This window comes from Aphelocoma coerulescens, chromosome 3 (genome assembly GCF_041296385.1).
Source record: "Aphelocoma coerulescens isolate FSJ_1873_10779 chromosome 3, UR_Acoe_1.0, whole genome shotgun sequence".
NCBI lineage: Eukaryota > Metazoa > Chordata > Aves > Passeriformes > Corvidae > Aphelocoma > Aphelocoma coerulescens.
In genome coordinates this window covers 92,894,931-92,915,462 of record NC_091016.1, presented here as the reverse complement: position 1 = coordinate 92,915,462, position 20,532 = coordinate 92,894,931, and positions in this window count along the sequence as shown.

The following is a 20,532-nucleotide window of genomic DNA, read 5'->3' as shown; positions in this document are numbered from 1 at the left end:
ATCTTGGGAAATCTTAACTATTGTTTTCCAGTGCTTCTCTTATAGAAATACTTTGCATGTGTGTGTAGTAAACAAAGTTGGCACACTGTTGGAGCCTGATCTCCTTTTCAGTCCTTTTCAGAGGAACCTCATCACTGTGCCTGCTTCAGAAAGCCTGTACTGCCCACATAGACTGTAAGCAAAGTGTTGTGATTAACAGAGCATGGGGATTTTATCAGTTAGTGGCTTGTGCTATATCTACTATAAGCCCACAAGCTTATGTTCTTGGAGAGCATAGTGGAACATGTGTAATATGTTTCTCTAAAATGGCTTACCCTCAGCTTCTGAGGGATGTTTCCCTTTACATTCCCAACTTGCTTTAATTTTAAGGGTAGTTAGTCTCTGGTGACCACAGACTAGGTATGAGTTGTAGACCATGCATGAAAATGCTTCACTTGATCTCTGCTGTTGTGTTAAAGCCTGCAGAGAGCAATTTTCTCAGACAGCTAATCTCACAAGATTCTCTGAAGGAGAACCAACCTACTTCAAACTGCATTTATAAGCAGATTAAAGTTCTGCTCTGTCACAACGTAGTTGCACATGACAAAAGTCACTTCATCAAGTGCACCACCAAAGAGTTGCTGTGGCTTCTGGGAAGTGTTAGAGTGTCAAGTCACATCTATTCAAATAATCTAAACCATAGGTCATAAAAGCATAGGGAGCTGCCAAATTTTAAGAAACCTTGGCTACCCAGAGACATAAAAAGCTTGGTGAGTGGTGGTTTCAGCAATAGAAAAGAATCTACAGAAAATAAATGCATGTCATTTATAACCAATGCTGTAAGAAGTGCATAGATTCTCAGAAGGGTTCTTGGTCCTGATGGAGATGGAGGAACCTACAAACAGACAATGAAATTCTGTGCCCTATTCTGAAGCTAAATACAGCACACAGATGTTGTTTGTTTTCATCCATGAATTGGTAAAAACATTTCTCATTCTAGAAATTAAGACTTTACTGCAATTAGCATGAAGGTATCTTTATTTTAATAGGGACATAAGCAACTTAATATTAAAAAAAAAAAAAAATTCCTTATTGTCTCCACTCATCCTGTCCTATGCACTCCAGTTCAAAAAGCAACCAAAGAAACCAAACCCAACTACACAAAAGATAATGTAGTTTTATTTCTTGGACTTCCTTCCTTCCTTCCTTCCTTCCTTCCTTCCTTCCTTCCTTCCTTCCTTCCTTCCTTCCTTCCTTCCTTCCTTCCTTCCTTCCTTCCTTCCTTCCTTCCTTCCTTCCTTCCTTCCTTCCTTCCGAATTCCTTCCTTCCTTCCGAATTCCTTCCTTCCTTCCTTCCTTCCTTCCTTCCTTCCTTCCTTCCTTCCTTCCTTCCTTCCTTCCTTCCTTCCTTCCTTCCTTCCTTCCTTCCTTCCTTCCTTCCGAATTCCTTCCGAATTCCTTCCTTCCTTCCTTCCGAATTCCTTCCGAATTCCTTCCGAATTCCTTCCGAATTCCTTCCTTCCGAATTCCTTCCTTCCTTCCGAATTCCTTCCTTCTTTCCTTCCGAATTCCTTCCTTCCTTCCGAATTCCTTCCTTCCTTCCTTCCTTCCTTCCGAATTCCTTCCAAATTCCTTCCTTCCTTCCTTCCTTCCAAATTCCTTCCTTCCGAATTCCTTCCTTCCTTCCTTCCGAATTCCTTCCAAATTCCTTCCAAATTCCTTCCTTCCTTCCGAATTCCTTCCAAATTCCTTCCTTCCTTCCTTCCTTCCTTCCTTCCTTCCTTCCTTCCTTCCTTCCTTCCTTCCTAACTAACTAACTAACTAACTAACTAACTAACTAACTAACTAAACTTCCTAACTAACTTCCTAACTAACTTCCTAACTTCCTCCCTCCCTCCCTCCCTTGGAACAGCAAAAAACAGAGGAATGAAGCAAAGACAGTAGGCTGAAATGTAATAGCATCAATTAAAAGCTTACAAAGAAGGAACCTCTGTGTTATAGCACAAGTTTTTATTAATTGAAAATGACAAAGAAGCAGCCCTGGGCATACTCGTCGGAAGATGGTGACAACCCACTGATACAATGTGCCATGGAAAACTCAGGTGGCAAGATATGCAAACCGTGATGAAACATGTTATATAGCTGAAGGTGAACATTTTTTTGAGGTTGTGTATTACCCAAAATCAGAGTTTAGTCAGTTCTTGTAGATATCAAAAAAGGTGAGTTATCTCCTTTGTTTGCTTTCTATCACAGCAGTATGTAGGACTTGTTTTGCAAAGCCTGTGCAGTTTTGCAATACCATATTCAAGGAAGATAACTCAGATTAGGACAGATTCAAAAAAAGAGCTTCTAAATTGAACATATCACTGAACAACCTACTTCATAAATACAAGGTGGTAAATGCTGGCTTGCAAGCAGTCAAGTCACTTTGGCTTACTAAATTAGAACCCATCAGATGAGTTATAGGGTGGATTAAGACAGTGCATCTTCAGAAAAGCTGAATGCTCAGCACGGCAAAACAAAGTTTTTCTTGAGTCTCATAAAATGAGTCTGGAGGTGGATGAATTCTGGTTTTAGTTTCCATTTTGTAATGAAAATTTATCAAGATTTTAGCTGAAATGGCAGCTTTTTGCATATGCAGGAGTGGGTTCTTAAGATTCATTTAGCCAAATTTAATAATGAAACAACACCTGAAAGTGAAAACAAAAAAAACCCTATTGCTTCAGGATTTAAATTTTATATACATGTATATATAAAATTTAAGATACTATTATATATATATTTTAAATTTAAATTATATATACATATGCATATATATACACTTGATAAATATCTCATTTAAATCCTAAAGCAGTAGGTATTTAACATAAAATGCAGATATATAAAGTCTGAATTCTTTGTGTTTTTTCATATATTTTCACCTGAAACCAGGACACTACTTTCTGGGAAGTTTAGAGGAATGTCTCTTTTTATATGGAATGACAGTTGATATTGATATTGTATATGATATTGTATGAATATTCAGCAGCAGATTAGCAGAAGTTTATACTTTTTGTAAAACTCAGTTATGAGAGTCATTGTCTTAGAACAGCTGAAGGAATACCAGCTAATGTTGTAGATTAAAAACCCTAATGCAGCAGGGAATATGGGATGAAGGAACATTGTCTGTATTGTAAATTGTATTAAATCAACTACAACCTCTTCTGAAGAACTCATGGTTTCCAACATCACTTGTGGGGCTTTGATTTAAACAAACATTTAATTCCTTTTTTGTCACATTGAAAGAATCCTGTGTGGGTATGGGGGAAAAGTACTGGTTGGACACTCTAAAAAATGCAAGATCTGATACTCATCATGCTTCTTTCAAGATAATTGTATCTCAATCACATTAATCAGAACTGAAGTCATGGGTTTTATGCAGGACTGAAATTTCTGGTTGTTTTTGTTAGACCCACACTGACCATGATGTGGTCAGTCTTTTAAGAAGAAGCAGTATCAGAGTAAACAGCTAAGATGTCTACCCCTGTTAAAATCTGCATGAAACACTGTAAAAAATGCTTTCGTTTCAGTACAAGAATTGTCAGTGCTGATGGACTCAGCATTTGCTCAGATCTGAGTCAATATTTAAGTTCTTAAATAAATGGGCCTACTGATCTTCAGAACTGCCAAAAGTGAACCTTACACAGATTTCTTTTGAGAGTCACAAGGGATCTGGATAGTTGATGCTGAAAACCGAGTCATGAAAACGGTGGCTGGTGCTCTTACAAATGAGAGGTTGATCCAAAATAATTTTTATTTACATGAACAGGCTTCAGAACTTCAGCCTCAGGCCTTTTTTCTGAGCCTTGATAAATGGGGTTGTGCATGCAGGTGCAAGATTGAGAGTAGATGGGTAGGATTAATGCTAGTTTTATCTCAGTTGTCCTCTGCAGTCACTCTGCTTATTTTGCTGTCCTAATTCTCCCACTGCAGGTCAGTAGTGTATCTTTTACTGAGTTTTGGCTTCACCCCCCTTGCCCCAGTTCTGTTTATTTAGATTTTCAGATGAGTCTCCTATTTGCACACCCCCTATCACAGTTACACCCATGGTTAACTGGTGACTCATGATTTTTGCCCAACCCTGGAAGACAGGAGAGGATATGAAGGATCCAGTAGGGAAGGCAAGGTGGGAGGGGGACATAGTGGGGTGGGACAGCACTGGTTGCAAGGACAAGCATCTGGGAGCAGTGCAGGCAGTTTCCTTCTAAAGACCTACATGATCACCATGAGCATGGAGGAGTCAATATTTCCTTTGTAGTAACTCCCCTTTTTAGCACAGTGTCTTCAGGTGCAAAGATGAGACCTTGTGAATAAACCCCATAGCAAACTTCCTTTAATAATCTACTAGACTTGCAATATTTTCCTTTTTGAATATGTGTGTTTGCTCATGTGTTTGTTTTCAGAGCTTGCAGCCTCTGGAAATTATCAGTAAGTGTAATTAAGCATCCTAGTACTGTCACTGTAAACCACAGATTGATGATACCATTTTTTCATTACACTTTTGGAAATTAACTTTGGTTCATTTCTGTTACACTGGCAAGGCAGTGGTGGAGGACATATCTGTGTCCCCTGGCTTTCTCTGGAATTAGTATGGCATCCCACACTCAGAACCTCTGGAGAAGCTTTGTATTAAGTGCTTGACTTGAATATCATGCAGCACAACACTGTAGGTACCGTTAGGAAGACAAAGACTGTGCCGTGGCAATGAACCTTCTCAGAAAATGCCAGCAGTGAGGGCTAGCATCATAAATGCTCCAGGATTACAACAATCCAAATTAGTCCATTGCTGACAAAGGTGACTACAAGAGTAATGTTAACTCACATCTGTAAAAAAATTTTGGTTTGTATTGTGGTCAAGTCTCCCTGTGATTGACCTCTTTCAGAGAGCAGGGAACAAAACTGAAGTCTGCTTGGTTTGGAGTTTTTTTGGAGTTTTTTGTTTTGGTTTGGTTTGGTTTGGTTGGTTGGTTGATTGGTTGGGGTTTTTTTTAAGAAATGTTTTTTGTTTCCCTATCAGTGATTTTAAGTTGCAGCTACTAACCTTTTGTGATGAATAGCACCTTGTAAGAGTTACAGACAAAAAGCCAGGACTTTGTTCAGGTATTACAGAGCAGGTTGATAACCTTAAACACTTCAGAAAGGAGCATTGTGAGATAATCTTCCTGCTGGCATGTGTAAAGGGGCATTTTCTGATTCAGGGAGAGTTGCTCCCTGCAGATCTGATCCTTTCCTTATGACCTCCAGCTGCAAAAATGCAGCATCCTGCTTTCTTAGGGCACAGTCAACTCTGCTAGTGATGGATGAGGAAGAAGGTGCCTCCATGGGTCGTTTACAGTGTAATAATCTGCTCCAGTGTCCATTATAACAGATGTCTCAGAGAACAGTGCTAATTTTATCCTGAGAAGGGTCAGAGAAGAGAAAACCTGGGTGTGACCTGCACCTTCCATTGCAATTCTATTCAGTCGGTCACTACTCTATGCCCTAATTACAAGGGACTCCATACCCTCTCTACGTAGCACCATGTGGAGCAGGTAGTATTGTTTCTAGGATATTGTATTTGGCACACAACAGGGGTGTAAAACAAAACTGATAGACAACCTGAGTACAGGCACAGGTATAAAGCTCAGTGTGATTCATTGTGGTTGTTTGGGGGGTTATGAAATGTGCTACATCTGCATACAGCACTCTGAATACTCTGCTGAGGGTAAGCAGGTCATCTGTTGCTCTGAGGGGAAATTTTTATCTCTTCAAATTCCCATCCTTTTACTGTGGCATTTCCTGAACACTGTTTGTGTTGCATGCCTCCTTTATTGTCCCCACTTTTCATGCTCCCCTGGGACACGTTGTATGTGGAACTAGTTATGACTGCTGTAATCTCTAAAGTCTTTGAGTTTTGCAATGGACTCTGGTATCATTAAAGACATCCTTTTGCTGGCCTCCTGCCATGCTTTTCAAGGAAGCACAAAGGTGAGAAAGGTTAGTACCTCAGTACAGATAATAGCTAAATGTGTCTGAAAGGAATGGAAGGCTTTGTGCCTCTGCACGATGGTTTTGTCCTTTCTGCGATAGAGTAGCAGGGCTCTTGCATTCTGATATCCCAGGATCCTGCAGCAGGCAAGCTTCTCTATTTTATTTATAAATCCTTTTTGAGTCCAAGATAGCTGAAATCACAGGATTTGCTTCCTGGAGTTTAAATGATTTCCGGTTGCTGCACAATCATATTTCTCAGTGTCCTCATTTGTTTGCTGCTTTATCCTTACAGCACAATCTAGACCTTTATCTGTTTCAAGAATGAGATATTAGTCCTGACACCACCTAACTTTATTTAGGCATTCTAATTATGATGGTTCCTTCAGTTAAATCAGCCAAAAACCTCAGACCTTGCCTGAATGCATATGGCCAGACCATCTTTTTGTAATGTGCATTTCCTGAGGTATCCTTGGATTCCTTGAGTCAGGATAATTAGTGCTTTTTATCAACTGAATCTCTAGTCTGTTTTAGAAAAAGGACTAAAAATATTCTATTTGTTTTACTGTTTGCAGAACTGTTATTTGGCTGTTTCTATTTGGCTGCATTTTATTATCACATTTGTGACACACAGTTAGCTGTGCCTTTTATAAAGCTTGGAGTATAGAACAGTATTGAAGTCTTCATCAAAATGTTTGTTTCTAGGGACACATTCTGCCAACACTTCTCAACTGTGAATCCCTGCATTTCCATTTTCCTCAGCAAATCCTATCCTTCCCTCTTAAATTAAGAAGAGGCCATGTCTCAAAATGAGGCCAAAGGACACTAAAAATTATTAGTGAACAGTTCTTGCCCTTTCTTTTGAGCTGATGGAAGCATCTCTGACATCTACAGCCACAAACCCTTGACTTTTTAGTGCCTTCAGCTACCAGGCTTTAACTTACTACTTTTCCCTACTGAACTTTTTTTTTTTTTCACTTGGAAAAAACATGTCAAGGTATGAGTTTTGGATTAATAAAAGACCTCAGTTAAGCTTACCTCCATTGAGAGCTAAATCCTCTACACCTAAGATAAAAAGGTCAGGTCTTTGTGCAGCACAGGTGAAACTGTATCCCCTACCTACATCATATTACAGGAGTTAATACTTCTGTGAAATTTCATGGTCTCTGTAGGTCTCTTCAGCTTATAGCAGTCAGTTGATACATGTGAAGACTAATTCAAATCCCTTTGCCAGATTGTCTTTGGCAAAGGGCTAAAGAATTAGCTAAAAATAGTCAAGGCCTGCAGGGATCCTAAGCTGGACAGGATAATTGTGTCTATGTTTTCTTCTTGAAGAGATCATGCACAACTTGGAATCTCAGCTAGGTTTTAGGTGAACAGAACAAGACCAATGAAGAGCTAATTAAACAAATACTCAGGGCAATGACTAAAGCAAAGGTAAGAGTTTGTACATCAGTTAATTGTCAGACAGTTCTTCCTCTTTAGGGTTGCTCTTAAAGGACTTCAGACAGTGAATTCTGCACAGTTGTTTGTGCATCCTGAAGACAAGTTTTTCCACTGTTTCTGGAAGGACTGGCCCTAGGTTTCCTCATTCCCAACAGTCTCTATCTCTGAGTTTGCATGGCACCTCCTTTTCTTCTGCCTGTCTCTGTCCCTGGGAAGCTGCTTGCTCTTGGAACACTCAGTAGTTTCCATGATAGACAAACTCTTGCACTCTATTCAGGGGGATCAACTTGATTCAAAATAGCTGCCAGGACAAGGCTTCCTCCCTGCTGTCCTGCACCGTGAAGAAAACACAGTACAGGACACAGCAAGTGATGAACAAATTAACCAAACACCATGCATGACAAATGCTGGACCCAGTCTAGATTTGCATAGGTTAAAAAACCCATCAGCCTTACAAGTTGCATTGGGTGACAGGATGAGACTTACCTTCTTTTAAAGTAGTGTCTGTCTAGACAAGTGAAATATGCATCTTTACCTGCACTGAATGTACAGAAGAAAGACAAGAAAAAAAACCCTTTCAAGCAGTAAAATAATATGCAATTTTCCTCTGTGTTATTAAAGTAACTTAAAAGCACACCAGTGATAAAATGTACTACCTACTTGTTGCTTATTAGACAATTTGCTTTTGGAGAGATAAAAAGTACATTTTGTTTAAGGGTGTTTCAAGGCTGCAGTCCTCCATCTGTCTGTGTCATGCTGCAGTGCTCCCAGACTAACCATGTCCTGGCAAAAAAAAAAAAAAAAAAAAAAAAAAAAAAAAATATATATATATATATGTATTTTTATATGTATACATCCCTTACTGGTCGGCCATTCAGAGTACTTGGTAACTAACAAGATTACCAATGTTTGTTATAAAATCTTAGATGACACCATCCAGCATAAAATGGGTTTCTGTTCTCAAGGAAAATGCAGGGTTGATTGTGTAATGCTGTTTTTCTCTCTCTTCTCTAATGTTTGTTATTGATTTCAATTTGAAAAGAAGCTGTGAATATTTTGAAAATAGTAAATCCTCATCAAAATTACTATTGACAAAAGGCTTCAGAAAGTGAACAACCACAATTCAGAAGGTACAGACTGCATGATGTCAAAGGTTTAGAGCAAACTACATAATGATTTTTTCCAGACCATTGAAGACTTTTCTTTCCTTTCTTTTTGCTAAGTAATAGCCTATTAGAGATGCACTAAAGCACTGAAGCATTACACAACTAATCATACTGTCTGACAAGGTAAAGTATATGCTTGACAACTACCATTCAGTAAATACAATTTAAAGTTAAATTATATGTTTTGAAAAACAACATTTCCTTCAGGACTTTTTAATCCATTAAACCTTCTGTCACAAAATATCACTGATGCCAAGAATTTACTAGGTATGAAAAATGATGAAGCATTTATGTGGATGGAGAGAACATCCATACTCACATTAGACCGGACTAAGATTATTATTATTTTTTTATTAGGAATGTGGTATTTGATCATTTTGTTAAATCGGTGAGGATGGATCAGGACTGTGAACTCTTGTTCAGAGAATAAACCAGTCATGAATTTTATGGAGTAGAGGAAAACACCCAGCTGTTCTGCAGCTGTTTACTGTAGGATTTCTTGTGACTTCCTGTTGAGCACGTAGCGTTTGCCAAGTTTAAGGGAAAGATGATGCATTATAGCAAGCCATTTCAGTAAGCATAAAGTCATAAGTATTGCACCTTGACTTTCATCCCTCTCTTGACAGGTTCTATTATTAAGATTTGTAATTTTCTTCTCCTCTTCTGTTCCTGTCCTCCAATTTTCCCTTCATTAATTTCTCAGCTATATCTGTGAAGCTGTTTTAAAATATATTCAGGTTTTTCTTGCCTGTAATATGTGAAATTGTCTCTCCTTGTATTCTTTATTTTATCATTTGCTCAAATATAGTGGGTTTTTTCTAGTTCTAAGCCTACCTGCTGCTATTGCTTATATGTCTAAAAACTTTTACTGATTTTATATCTTCTGATCTTAGACTAGCTCTTTTTTTTCTCAGAAAACCCATGGGGTTTTAGGGTTTTTTTTTGTCACTGCTTTAGGCAAAGATTTGATTCAAACACTCGTTTTGAAATTTATTTAGCGGAGGAGAAATGAAACTGAACATCCTTAATGTTTTCTATGTCTAATGATATATCATCTTCTTTCCTCATTGTTATTCTCATATGGCATCCTTGCATTGACAGTGGTAATAGCACTTGTTAGTACACAATGTTCCTGTAAGCTTATTATAGTTAATAAGCTGCAGTTTTATGGTTAACATATTGAGTGTCTGTATAGTTCCTGTGGGTTATTTGAAATTCTTCTTTCATGCACACAAAGAATTGAGGACGCCTCTGTGTTTTCCTGGTAGAGAAATTTTCTTCTTTTGTTATCTTTCTCAGAATCTCTACAAAACTGCCATTTGAGGGCTGAGTTTTTTCTACTGTACTTGCCATTGGAAACTGCAGTAGTACCAGGTCAAGGTGCCCCAAAACAGTGAGCTGGAATACTGGGATTTGGTGTCAAAAATAGAAAAGAATCCCAACCAACCCAAGTATCTTGTATTGGCTTTTTAGTTTGTCTTTCCAGGCTCTGTTTTGCCTTGGTTTCACTACAAGAATGAGGAGGAACATAACCTTGATATACAAGTAATTTCTGAATCAGAGGATGTTGCAGATGGCCAAAGTACAATGGGATTCTCATTTAGTATGATAAGAATTTTTGACAATACAGTCACTAATGGCTATTAAAAACTGTGTCTGAATACATCTTCCATTTCAGGAGATCCTTGTGCTACTGTAAGTCTTTACCATGAGGAGTATGGCTCTTTAGTTCTGTCTGCTTCATTTCTATCTCAGCAACTAGTCACACTCAAAAGCAGGAGTCTGGATGCATGAGTCTTTGGAGCAACAGTAGTTAGGGCATATTTGGGAGCTTTCTTGCTGACCTTCTTTCTGGCCTTCTTCCTTAATCTTGTCCTCCCTTCCTGGTTATTCTTTTTCTGAATTCAGACAAAATAACTATTGTGAGTGTGGGATAAGAACAGTTCAAAGAGATGTGTTTTTACTGAACGGAAATTTTGGGTTTGGTGTCAGTAATCAACTGACTATGAATTAGAAAACTCTGGTACTTAGCTGGGAGTGTATCATCTCTATTTGCCTTCATTAAAGAACATTCAGATGCTTTTGCATAACTAAAGATATATGTTGCTTCAGACTGCTCAGACAGCTCCTGAATCTGCTAGGGAAAAAATATTGTCTAGCAAAAATGGCATATTCTCCCATTTGCAAAACCTTTGCTCCTCCCATTTTTAGGCCAGTGTAATTTGCTACTAACAATCTTTTAGTTTTAGACTATTTTGACGTATGTGGAATTACATAATTTCCTTTACTGACACGCATCAAATAATCAGAGAATGTTCTCAGAAGGCTAAGGAGTTGCAGTTTTAGAAAAATTATACATGACTATTGTAAAAGTATCCCCTATGTTGTTCACAGGCTACCTAATCATTAAAATACTAAAAGAAATTATTCTAATACATAAAAGGCTGGGAATCACAAAGGGTGAGATAGGTGACCTATAGACATATTGAGAATATGATCTTTAAGGAGAGAATGCAGCCACTCAATTATATTCGATACTTACAGAACACAGTATCACCTTCCAAATTTGGAGACCAAATCAACAAAAAATTAAGTGCAAGCTGGAAAAAAAAAAAAAAAACCACCAAATTTCAAAATAATGCAAGGAAGTCGCCAGAGAGATTTATCAACTGGACTTCATGATGCATGATAAGATGATGATGATTGAGAGATAATAAAACATAGAATACTTGTGTAAAACAGTTTAAAACTATGGCTTGGCCGACCAAAAATATCCATTTGTCTATTAGACATGAAGTATTAAAGTAGTAATTTGTGTGATTCACAATGCACTTATAGACCCACATTTGAAGCAGCATGTAATTATTTTTCCTTTATGAGAAGAATAGTTGAGCAACTGAAGTGACCCTCTGAAGAAATATCAAATATATCTGTTAGAAACTTATGTTTCTTAATGAAGACTACCACCCGAAAAAACCTGATCATGCAGTACCACCAAAGGTGGTTTGACTTTAAATTACGTACCGATACTGAGGTTTTTACTTCCAGTTGAGTTAAATCATTATCACATTGGTTTATAGCAAGACAGTTGTCCTAATTGTATATCTTAAGAAAATTCCCTTGACATAAGGGAGTTGGACTGGATAAGGGCATTGGACTAGAGGACCATTAAAGGTTCTTTCTGATCCAAACTATTCTATGAAACCCCGATCTCAGTGGGTGCAGTTGCTGACACATGCAGAGCATACTGCAAAGCGTCCCACAAAGTTATGGCACAAGGAATTGTTCTTGCCCAGTTTGATTCCAGATTGATGTGGTGTCCTCGAAGTAAAGCATCTCACCAAACATGGTGTGTGGATTTCACCTTGATCCTTGGGCTGGGTTGTGCTGTGTGTCATGGGACTGTCAGATCAGGAGGAAAAGATGTAGCCTGATTTTAACAACATCTCCAATGTTTTGTTAAAATGCAGGTCAAAGGGAGCCTGAAATATAGGAACTGAGTGAGCAGAAAGCGATCAGTGATTCTTATGGAGCTGTGTCAAGTTACAATTGTACTACGTGTGAATGAAAAGGATCGGCATGAGGTTATGGAGACAGAGTGAATTAGCACATGGAGCAGAGTTTTTCTTCATATCATTGGATGATTTTCAGAGTTCTCAAGAGGATGAATTGAGCAAAGAGCAGTCTCTCACCTATGTTGTATCTGTTTGGCATTCAGCAAACTGGGCAATATCTGTTTAAGAGAGATGAGGGAACAATGATTGGAAATTTTGGCTCCCTCAGTATTCATGTACACTGATCTGCTGAGGTCAGGATATGCATTGGAGAAGACCCAGCCAAAACTGTGCTTGCAGTATCTCATACAGTAAACATCTTAAAGCAAATTAGTCTTGCTGCTGCAGAAAATGGGGTATTTAAATTACTTAAGTATACACTTATGTTTTGCATTAGGGAAAAAAGTGCTGTCTTTCTCTTAATCAATCAAGGTGGTGGAGTGTTTTCCAGGGAAAGGCTGATTTTTAGAAGTTGACTACTAGTTAGTCTTGCAGTTCATTTGACAATGTAGTCCATTACAGGCAGATTTCTGTCTCTGCAGTACTAAACACCATCTTCCCAAAGCAGGATATTTCCATGTCTTTATTTCCTTGGTTTCATGCTTCTCTAGACTAATTTGATTAATTTTTGCAGTGTGTCAGGTTAAACTCACTGTCAGGAATTATCTGAAAATTTTCAGTGTGGTCTTCATCTCAGTGCTTTCATGGAAGACTGCAATTTTCTTCTCAAAAAATTGGCTGTATAGCGTCTGCAACGCCCCTCTCCCACTTTAGGCACAGTTTTAGTAAGATTTGATAGATCTCCCTGGCAAAAAAAAAAATATGCCCATGGCTAGCTCCAATAATAAATGAACGCTTTCTTTGAGTGTTTCTAAGTGAACTTCTAGTCAAGGTTGTATTTAATGCAAGGTCATCATCGCTTGTGGTTTTTTTCTGAGGACTGGAAGGAAAAAAAATCATTATTTTGATGATGACCTGAAGAATGAAGGGGCAGTCTCAAGTGATCTGTGATGGCAGTATTTCGAAGTATTCAGAAGAAAGTCAATGTCAGTGCTGAACTTGGAACCAGAAAGGTAATGCTTGAAGTTGAAATATTGTATAATAAGAAGACAAAGCTAAACTCATCTAAAACTATCAGGACTGAGCCCTAACAAGGCCGTGATGTTTTGTTAAAATTTGTGGATAGCCATACAAGACAACACATGTTGTGGGGATTTTTAATCCAGCTTTATGAATTTTGGCTTTTTTTCCAGATGTGAAAAATAAAAAAATAGTTAAAAAAAAATAGGACCCATTATCCTTCATAAATAAGAATGTACAGAAGATCCACTTTAGGGTAACTAAAATGTTTCTGCTGCTCAGTTTGTATGTATGTGGGACGTTCTGTATGTGCATGTGCTTCTCTTGAAAAACAATGAGAAAATATTAATGCAATCTAGAGTGCAATTTCTCAGTTGAAGCATAAAATTTCAATTACATCTCTTTTTTTAATATTTATGGGATGAAAAGGTCAGAGATGAAGAACAAAGAGTAGGAAAAAACATCCCACATTACTAGAAAGTAGAATTTTTCCTTTTTGTTTTAATTCATATACAAACTCTCTCAATTGTTTCTTTTTCCTTGCCATTTTACTGCGTTTTAATCTGCAAACACTTTCACTGATGGCCTAAAACCTATTAGAAATTTAAAGTGTTAGATTTGTTGTGTGTACAACACAGGGATCACCAAAATCAAAGAAAAGAGACAAGGCTGACATGTTCAAACAGACCCTTGTTTTATGATGGCTTGTGAACCTGCCTACTGATGTGATGTGGTTTCTGTTGAGAATTCAGTTATGTATGAATACATGAAAACAATTCTTGCTGTTATTGAGTAGAAATAAAGATGTTTTGGAAGTAGACTTAACAGGACTGGTTTTAAATTTGGCTCTGACAACAGACAGAATATATAACTCTGTATCCGCACAATGTCAAAGTTTGAAGGCAGCTGTGAGTGAGCTGGTGAATCTACACGTTTGGTCTCTTCAGTGAGTTTCTTGAGAGACTGTTATGGGCAGAGTAGGTAAATGGGCAGGTTTGGGACCTTCCTCATAGTCTTTGATATTTTTCATTTTCCCTAGAGTAATCTCTAGGTGTCAATCCACATTTTCTTTCTCAATCAGGACATGCCATGGTCGTGTTTATTGTTACACCTGTAACCTTTCTTACCAATATACTTTTCAATGCTTGCCTGACTGAATATAGTGTATATAAAAATGTATACTCAGCAAAAAAGGAGTTACGAAAACCAGGTATTTATTAATTGCAGTTTTGCAGGCAATTCATCACAGCTTTTTTTTTGTGAATAAATTTTTATATACAAGGTATTTAATTTCAGTGTTTTGATGGAAAATTTTAATAATTTCATAACTGTCCACAATGAAAATACAATAATCTTACAGCAAAAGCTTTTAAACAAAGTATTTTTGATTAAACTATTTTCTTCTCTTCCTCATGCCTTTTTAGCTCTGTTTAAATTCTGCATAAAACTTCTTTCAGTCAGTTCAAGCCACTCTTCTCTTTGCTCTTCAATGACCAAACTGAAACATCCTCTATTCCCTCAACTCTGTCTGTTTGCAAATTCCAGCTTTTTATGTCAGCTTTAATTCTTCAGTTCATACATTTGAAGGCCAAGTGAGAACACTAGATCACTTAGACTGAGCTAAATATAACCCCAGCAATAGTACCAACAATAAAATTTCACCTAGTTAAGCTCTGTAGTAAGCCAGATAACTTATAATGGGCTCAAGCTTGTCCCAGAACATCTGTCAGTCTTGATTTGAGGATTTCAACAACTGGGGAAATATCATCACTTTACTTGATGGTTCTGATAGTTAATCACCACTGCAATTAAAAAATTGCCTCATTATAAGTTTGAATATGTCTAGCTGCAAGCTCCAGCCGTTGAGTCTTGTTATGCCTTTCTCCACTAGATGAAATAGCCCATTGGAGTCCAACATTTCTCTGTTCTGCATAAAATGTGCGGGTTTAGGTCAGTCAATGCCAGAATAATACAGCAACCCTCAAAAGATGTCACATTTGAGAACAATTAGGCACTGATGTTTGGATGCTCCTTTTACTATCTAGGTTCTGCAAAATCTACTCAAAAAAGAAAACTTGGCTCTACTACTTGGCATGTAGCTAGAAACACCATCGCTGAGAACATAATTTTATATATTTTTTACCTTGCTTTCTAAGGAAAATGGGCTTTTAAAATCATACTATATCTGTCCCTTTATCTTCTTCCCTCATTTCCTGGAGAACCTGGGAGCTGACTGAATAATTCCAGCCATATGTGATGGTTCAGTAGAGATCACAAAGCTTTTGTGCTCCTTTAGTTTCTTATAAAAGACAGAGGGAGGAGAGAGATCTCTGTTCCATTTGCTGCCATACCCTCTTCCCTCACCCACCAGAGGAATAGCTGCTGGAGGCTGTTAAATTTGAGCTTGTCCAACCAGCCCATCAGGATCTGAGTGGTTCTGTTTAGATGTGACCAGGAGCAGGATGCATTCACCAGCTCAGAGCTGTGGGAGCAGTTTAAATGATGGTGAGGAGAAAGGGTGGTTAGAACACGGTGGTAGGAGAAACTGCAGGAGACAGCAATCAGAAGGGTAAATGCTGGAATTCCTGAACTGGAGAAGGTTGGAAGGGATTAGAGGGTCATAGGAGGTTTCCTGAAGGAACCCATTTTTCTTTAGTTTCTGACTCAGAATGTCACAACAAAATATATCTGTAAAAAGTCAGTGTGCTGGCTCTGAATGTGTCAGCAGACCCCACAATATATTTGTCATGATCACAACAAAGAGTCTTTTCATTATATTTTGCAGATTCTTATTCTAAAAGGAGTATCAGATTATTTATATGTGTAGCTTATAGCCATAAGATAAATTTTTGATGTCCACTTGGTATGCAGCATGGTTGGAATGCATTTTTTAAAACCATTTTCACAGCTTTAATCCTAGTCTTGTGGCAGAAAAAAATATAATTTGCCTTGTGCTGTCATCTTCAGAAACTATTTTTTAGGCCCAAGACATAACTTTGCAAATCAAAAAATCAGGTTTCTTGCTCTCTTATTTTTTACCTTTTCATTTCAATATCTTTCTCTTCTTTTAGGCTTATTTTACAGGTTTCCTTCAGAACTAAAACATGTGAAAGGAAAGTAACCCATCAGGACTAATTAATAAAGATGATAACTTGGTAGGTGAAAATATGTTTAAAATAATTAACTGTGCCATTTACTGGTTGGAATTATCACAGTTTCTTATTAAGAGTTTTCAGTAAAGGGTTAGCCCAAAAGTTGTGTTAGGGTATAAATACGTGACTCCTGAGTTCTTGACAGAAACTTATAACGACCTAATTTTACTTCCAGTTCAAAGCAGTTTTCTTTCCAGAGCCTTCTCTACTGCATACATCTCATACTGAAAAAATGGCTGAAGACTTTAAACCTAAACAAAAATTTCTTTACTGAGGGACTCCCTTTCTGTGGGAAGAGCACACTTCACAGCATCATCTGCTATATGTAAGAGAAAGCTAAAGAAGTATGGGAACTGAGACCTGGACTCCTAACAGAATTGCTGCATTGACTTCAAGAGCAAATCTCATACTTCAGAGTAGTATTCTTGGGGTTTCTGAAAAGAGATAGAAGGTTTTGGGCTTTCTCTTTCTCTTTGATTCTCTAGAACCCTCATCATTCATGTCACATATTGTTCTTCAGTCTGATCCCTCAGAAAAAAAACGAACTCTTTAAAACTATTTTTCAAGAGACTAAGAAATAAATTTGAAAGGAAAATTGAGATTGGAACCTCTACTGTTAAAGTAATAAATTTCTCAATTGCCAAAACCTGTAAAGGATTCCTGCAATTTTTAAGGAAACTTGAATAGGAAAAGCAACCCTCTAGCCTTAATATTGTGCATATCCTTATTCAGACATTTTTGAGGCCTCAGAACACCAAGATTTGTAGAAGGTCAGCTGAGAAGTATTTTAAACTACGTCTATTCCCCTTTATCAGCATTAACGTTATCAACAGCTGGATCAAACCCTGGCTACTACAGACCAATCTAAATATTTTTTTAATAATCAATAGAAACATTTCTCTTAACTTCATTGGTGCTTGGTCTAGTCCTTAATTCAAGTACCTCCTAATTACAGATTGTCATTGGCACAGCTAACATAAGGTAATGTGTCCCATGTTAATCCTCATTACCCAGCTTTCTCAGCCCTTGCAATGAAGAACAAATGGACTAAACTTCAGTGTTGCATTTCTGAAGGAGTCTCTTTTCAACCTGAGAACAGTCAAAAAATTTCACAGTTTTAAATAATACTAAAATGATCCCTTTATTTTTGCAAACCACTCTGTCATCTTTTTGTGGTGTGTTTAGCTTAGTCAGTACCTGGATTTCAAAAGCACCTATTCAAGCTTCTTAGATCCTTAAAATTTACATTAAATGTCTTTGCATCAGTTGCCTCTGATTGCAGCCAAAGGAGTACTGAGGGATAATGGAGCATGGCAGAGCTAGACTACATGATGGCTGATCAAGGAGCTTAGTTTAAAAAGGACATAAAATCTCCAATAAAACTAAGAGGAATTAAAATCTGACAGTGGATGAATATCATTAAGAAAAAAATGAGAGATCAATGAGGAAGACAGTGCTAATATTGATAAGAGCAAAAACTGTGCTGCAATGCAATTAGTGCCTAATGAAAGATGGGAAAAGAGAGTGGTCAGTTAAACACACCAGTGTCTAAAGTATTTATAAAGCAATTGCAAGACTATAGGCAGCCAAATGGAAGAATTAACAGGAGGTGTGAACAAGGTGAAATTCAGTATAGGGCAGATTTACAGAAACAGGCCTGGAAAGCCATGACTGGAACAGAACTATGAATTGTGTGATGCTCATGAAGAATGTAATGGCGGGTTACCTATCCTCTTCTATTATCTTTAATTGGAAGTACAAAACTGGAAGCATTTCCACAGTTAAAACAGAACCTCCTAAAAAGGCATAACTGGGGGAGGAATAAAGAACTCTCTTGCAGTAGTGAGTGATTGGATCCTGCTGTTAAACACCACTATCAGACCTGGCTAATTTTCTGCAGAGACAAATGCTGTTAGAAATGCTGTCCTTACAAGAAACATTAGCCACCAAAACAAACACTTGTTAGGCAATACATATTATTCCTAATATTAAGGTCTAACACTTCTGGTTATAACAAGATTTTTCATTTTTTCTTTAATGGGGTCATAATGTAAGAACAGGAAACGCTGTCTTGAGCCTGCTTTAGTTAACTGGTTCATCTATAATCTAACTATAAGCAAAAAGTTTTGGATCAACATCCTGCAAGTTGATTGTTTACCTTGGTGAAAATATGAACAGGAGGACTGGTTCTTTCCAGATTTAAATTTCCAGAGGGAATTTAAAAAAAAAAAGTACGGAAAAACTCAGCATTTGAGTGCAGAAGAGGTCCAGGGTTTCCCAAAGTTGAGAGTGTTTATACTACTAGGCAACTTTATCTCTGTTGAGGGAAGAGTGTTCAGGGGAGGGCTTCAGAGGAATAAGGGAGAATATTAAAAATAATTAGAGCATATTTTGAGAATAAGAAAGTCTATGAACTATGAGAGAAGACTGCCCAAGATGTCAATGAACATAGAGATAAGATGAAATCAACGGAAGATGATTCAGAGAAAGGGAAGAAGGGCAGAGGAAGGGAAGGAGAGAAGGGAGGATACAGACTGTAGTGAAGAAACATGGATACATTTGTTGGAGAGTCAAGATTGCGCCTACAAAACACTTCACAAGTCTGTAAGTTGCTTAAAGTAATCGGGGCAATGTGATCAAGCAGAATGCAGGTGACATGTTCTCTGATTAGTGGCTCAAAACGATTCTTAAAGAAACTTTGGTGCTATTGGAATAATAGAGATGATCGCTACATAGATAAATATCCCATTAAAAATTAAGAACTGGAATTGATGGTCAGCTTTCTCAGTGCAGCAAAATGTACAGATTGCACAAAGTTATCGGGGGTACAAATAATGACAACATATTGTAGAGTCATAGAAGGGCATTGTGATACTGACTGACTGACTGAAATAAAATGGAAGTCGGCGCAGATATATTCAAGACACGGAGCGAAGAAAATCTTGTCTTTTAAACAGGTAGTTATTGTACCTGTTCTGTCTGTCACCATTCCAGAAAGAGATCTTAGAATTACAACAGAATGTTCTTTTTAAAGGTTCTACAGAATCAGCCAAATCCAGCAGACATGCAAGTCTGGCCAGTAGCAAATTACTGGCACATACAGCTACGGGCCTGTGACTTACAGCCTTCCCTTTCCTCATCTTTGGTCCTTTCCCTAAACATTTTTATGCAAATATTTTACACAATCCCACAAACCCTTTCTGGAAATTCATCAGAAGCTTCATACAAGTTCACTGAAATATTCTTTAACTCTCATGTTTCCATTCCTTATTAGTTACTCTGCTCAGGGCAATTCTTATGGCTGTGCCCAAGCAGTTCCCTTCATGGCCATTGAACAGTGACCAGAAAGCTCTGGTCTCCATTACTGTCCCCATGATCACCTGTTCCTATTGCTATGTATGAGGGAAAGTATCGTTATATTCTTGCATTTGTCTTATACTTTTTTCTCTGTATCTGGTGGCAATTGTTTTAGGAGACATGACAATGGGATAGAATGACATTTTCTTGAACCTATTATAGCTAATTTACGTAATTCTGTGGAAAATGATGATTCACTTGGCTAAACTGACAGTTAAAAACACCTCTTATGAGCAGCTTCCAAAGGAATTTTTGCATTAAGTTAGTCCTTAGTAGCCAAGATCAATGTGTAACTGGCATAGATCTTGTCCAGAGTGGTCTGAATGCTTTAATATTCAAGACCACTGCAATTTTGGGTGTGGAATACAGTTGCAAAATGATTAAAGGATCAGGGGCATGGGTCATTGATAGAATTATGGGATCAATAAAAGAACTGTACAAGCAAAAGGCCTGCAAGCAAAGGTTAGTGTGAGAAATTGCCTGCATGAGAAAATCCCTGTGTGAGAAACAGGCCTGAGAAACAAAAAGGGAGTTTTGAGGATGTGCAGCTGTGCAGATAAGATGTACTGACCAGGAGAAGGGAGGGTGAACTCTGAATTCTTTAATCATAACATAACTAGTAGAAGCTTGCCAATGTAGTCTAATCAGGTAGAAGCAGAAATGCACTTTGATAGGTTTAAGCCACTTAAGAGTTAACAAGCTGATATACTATATAACTGCCTCGGGATTGCTAATAAATGGAGCTTGCTTTTATAAATCATATTGGCTGTTCTGCAATTTCTCCTTCCGCTG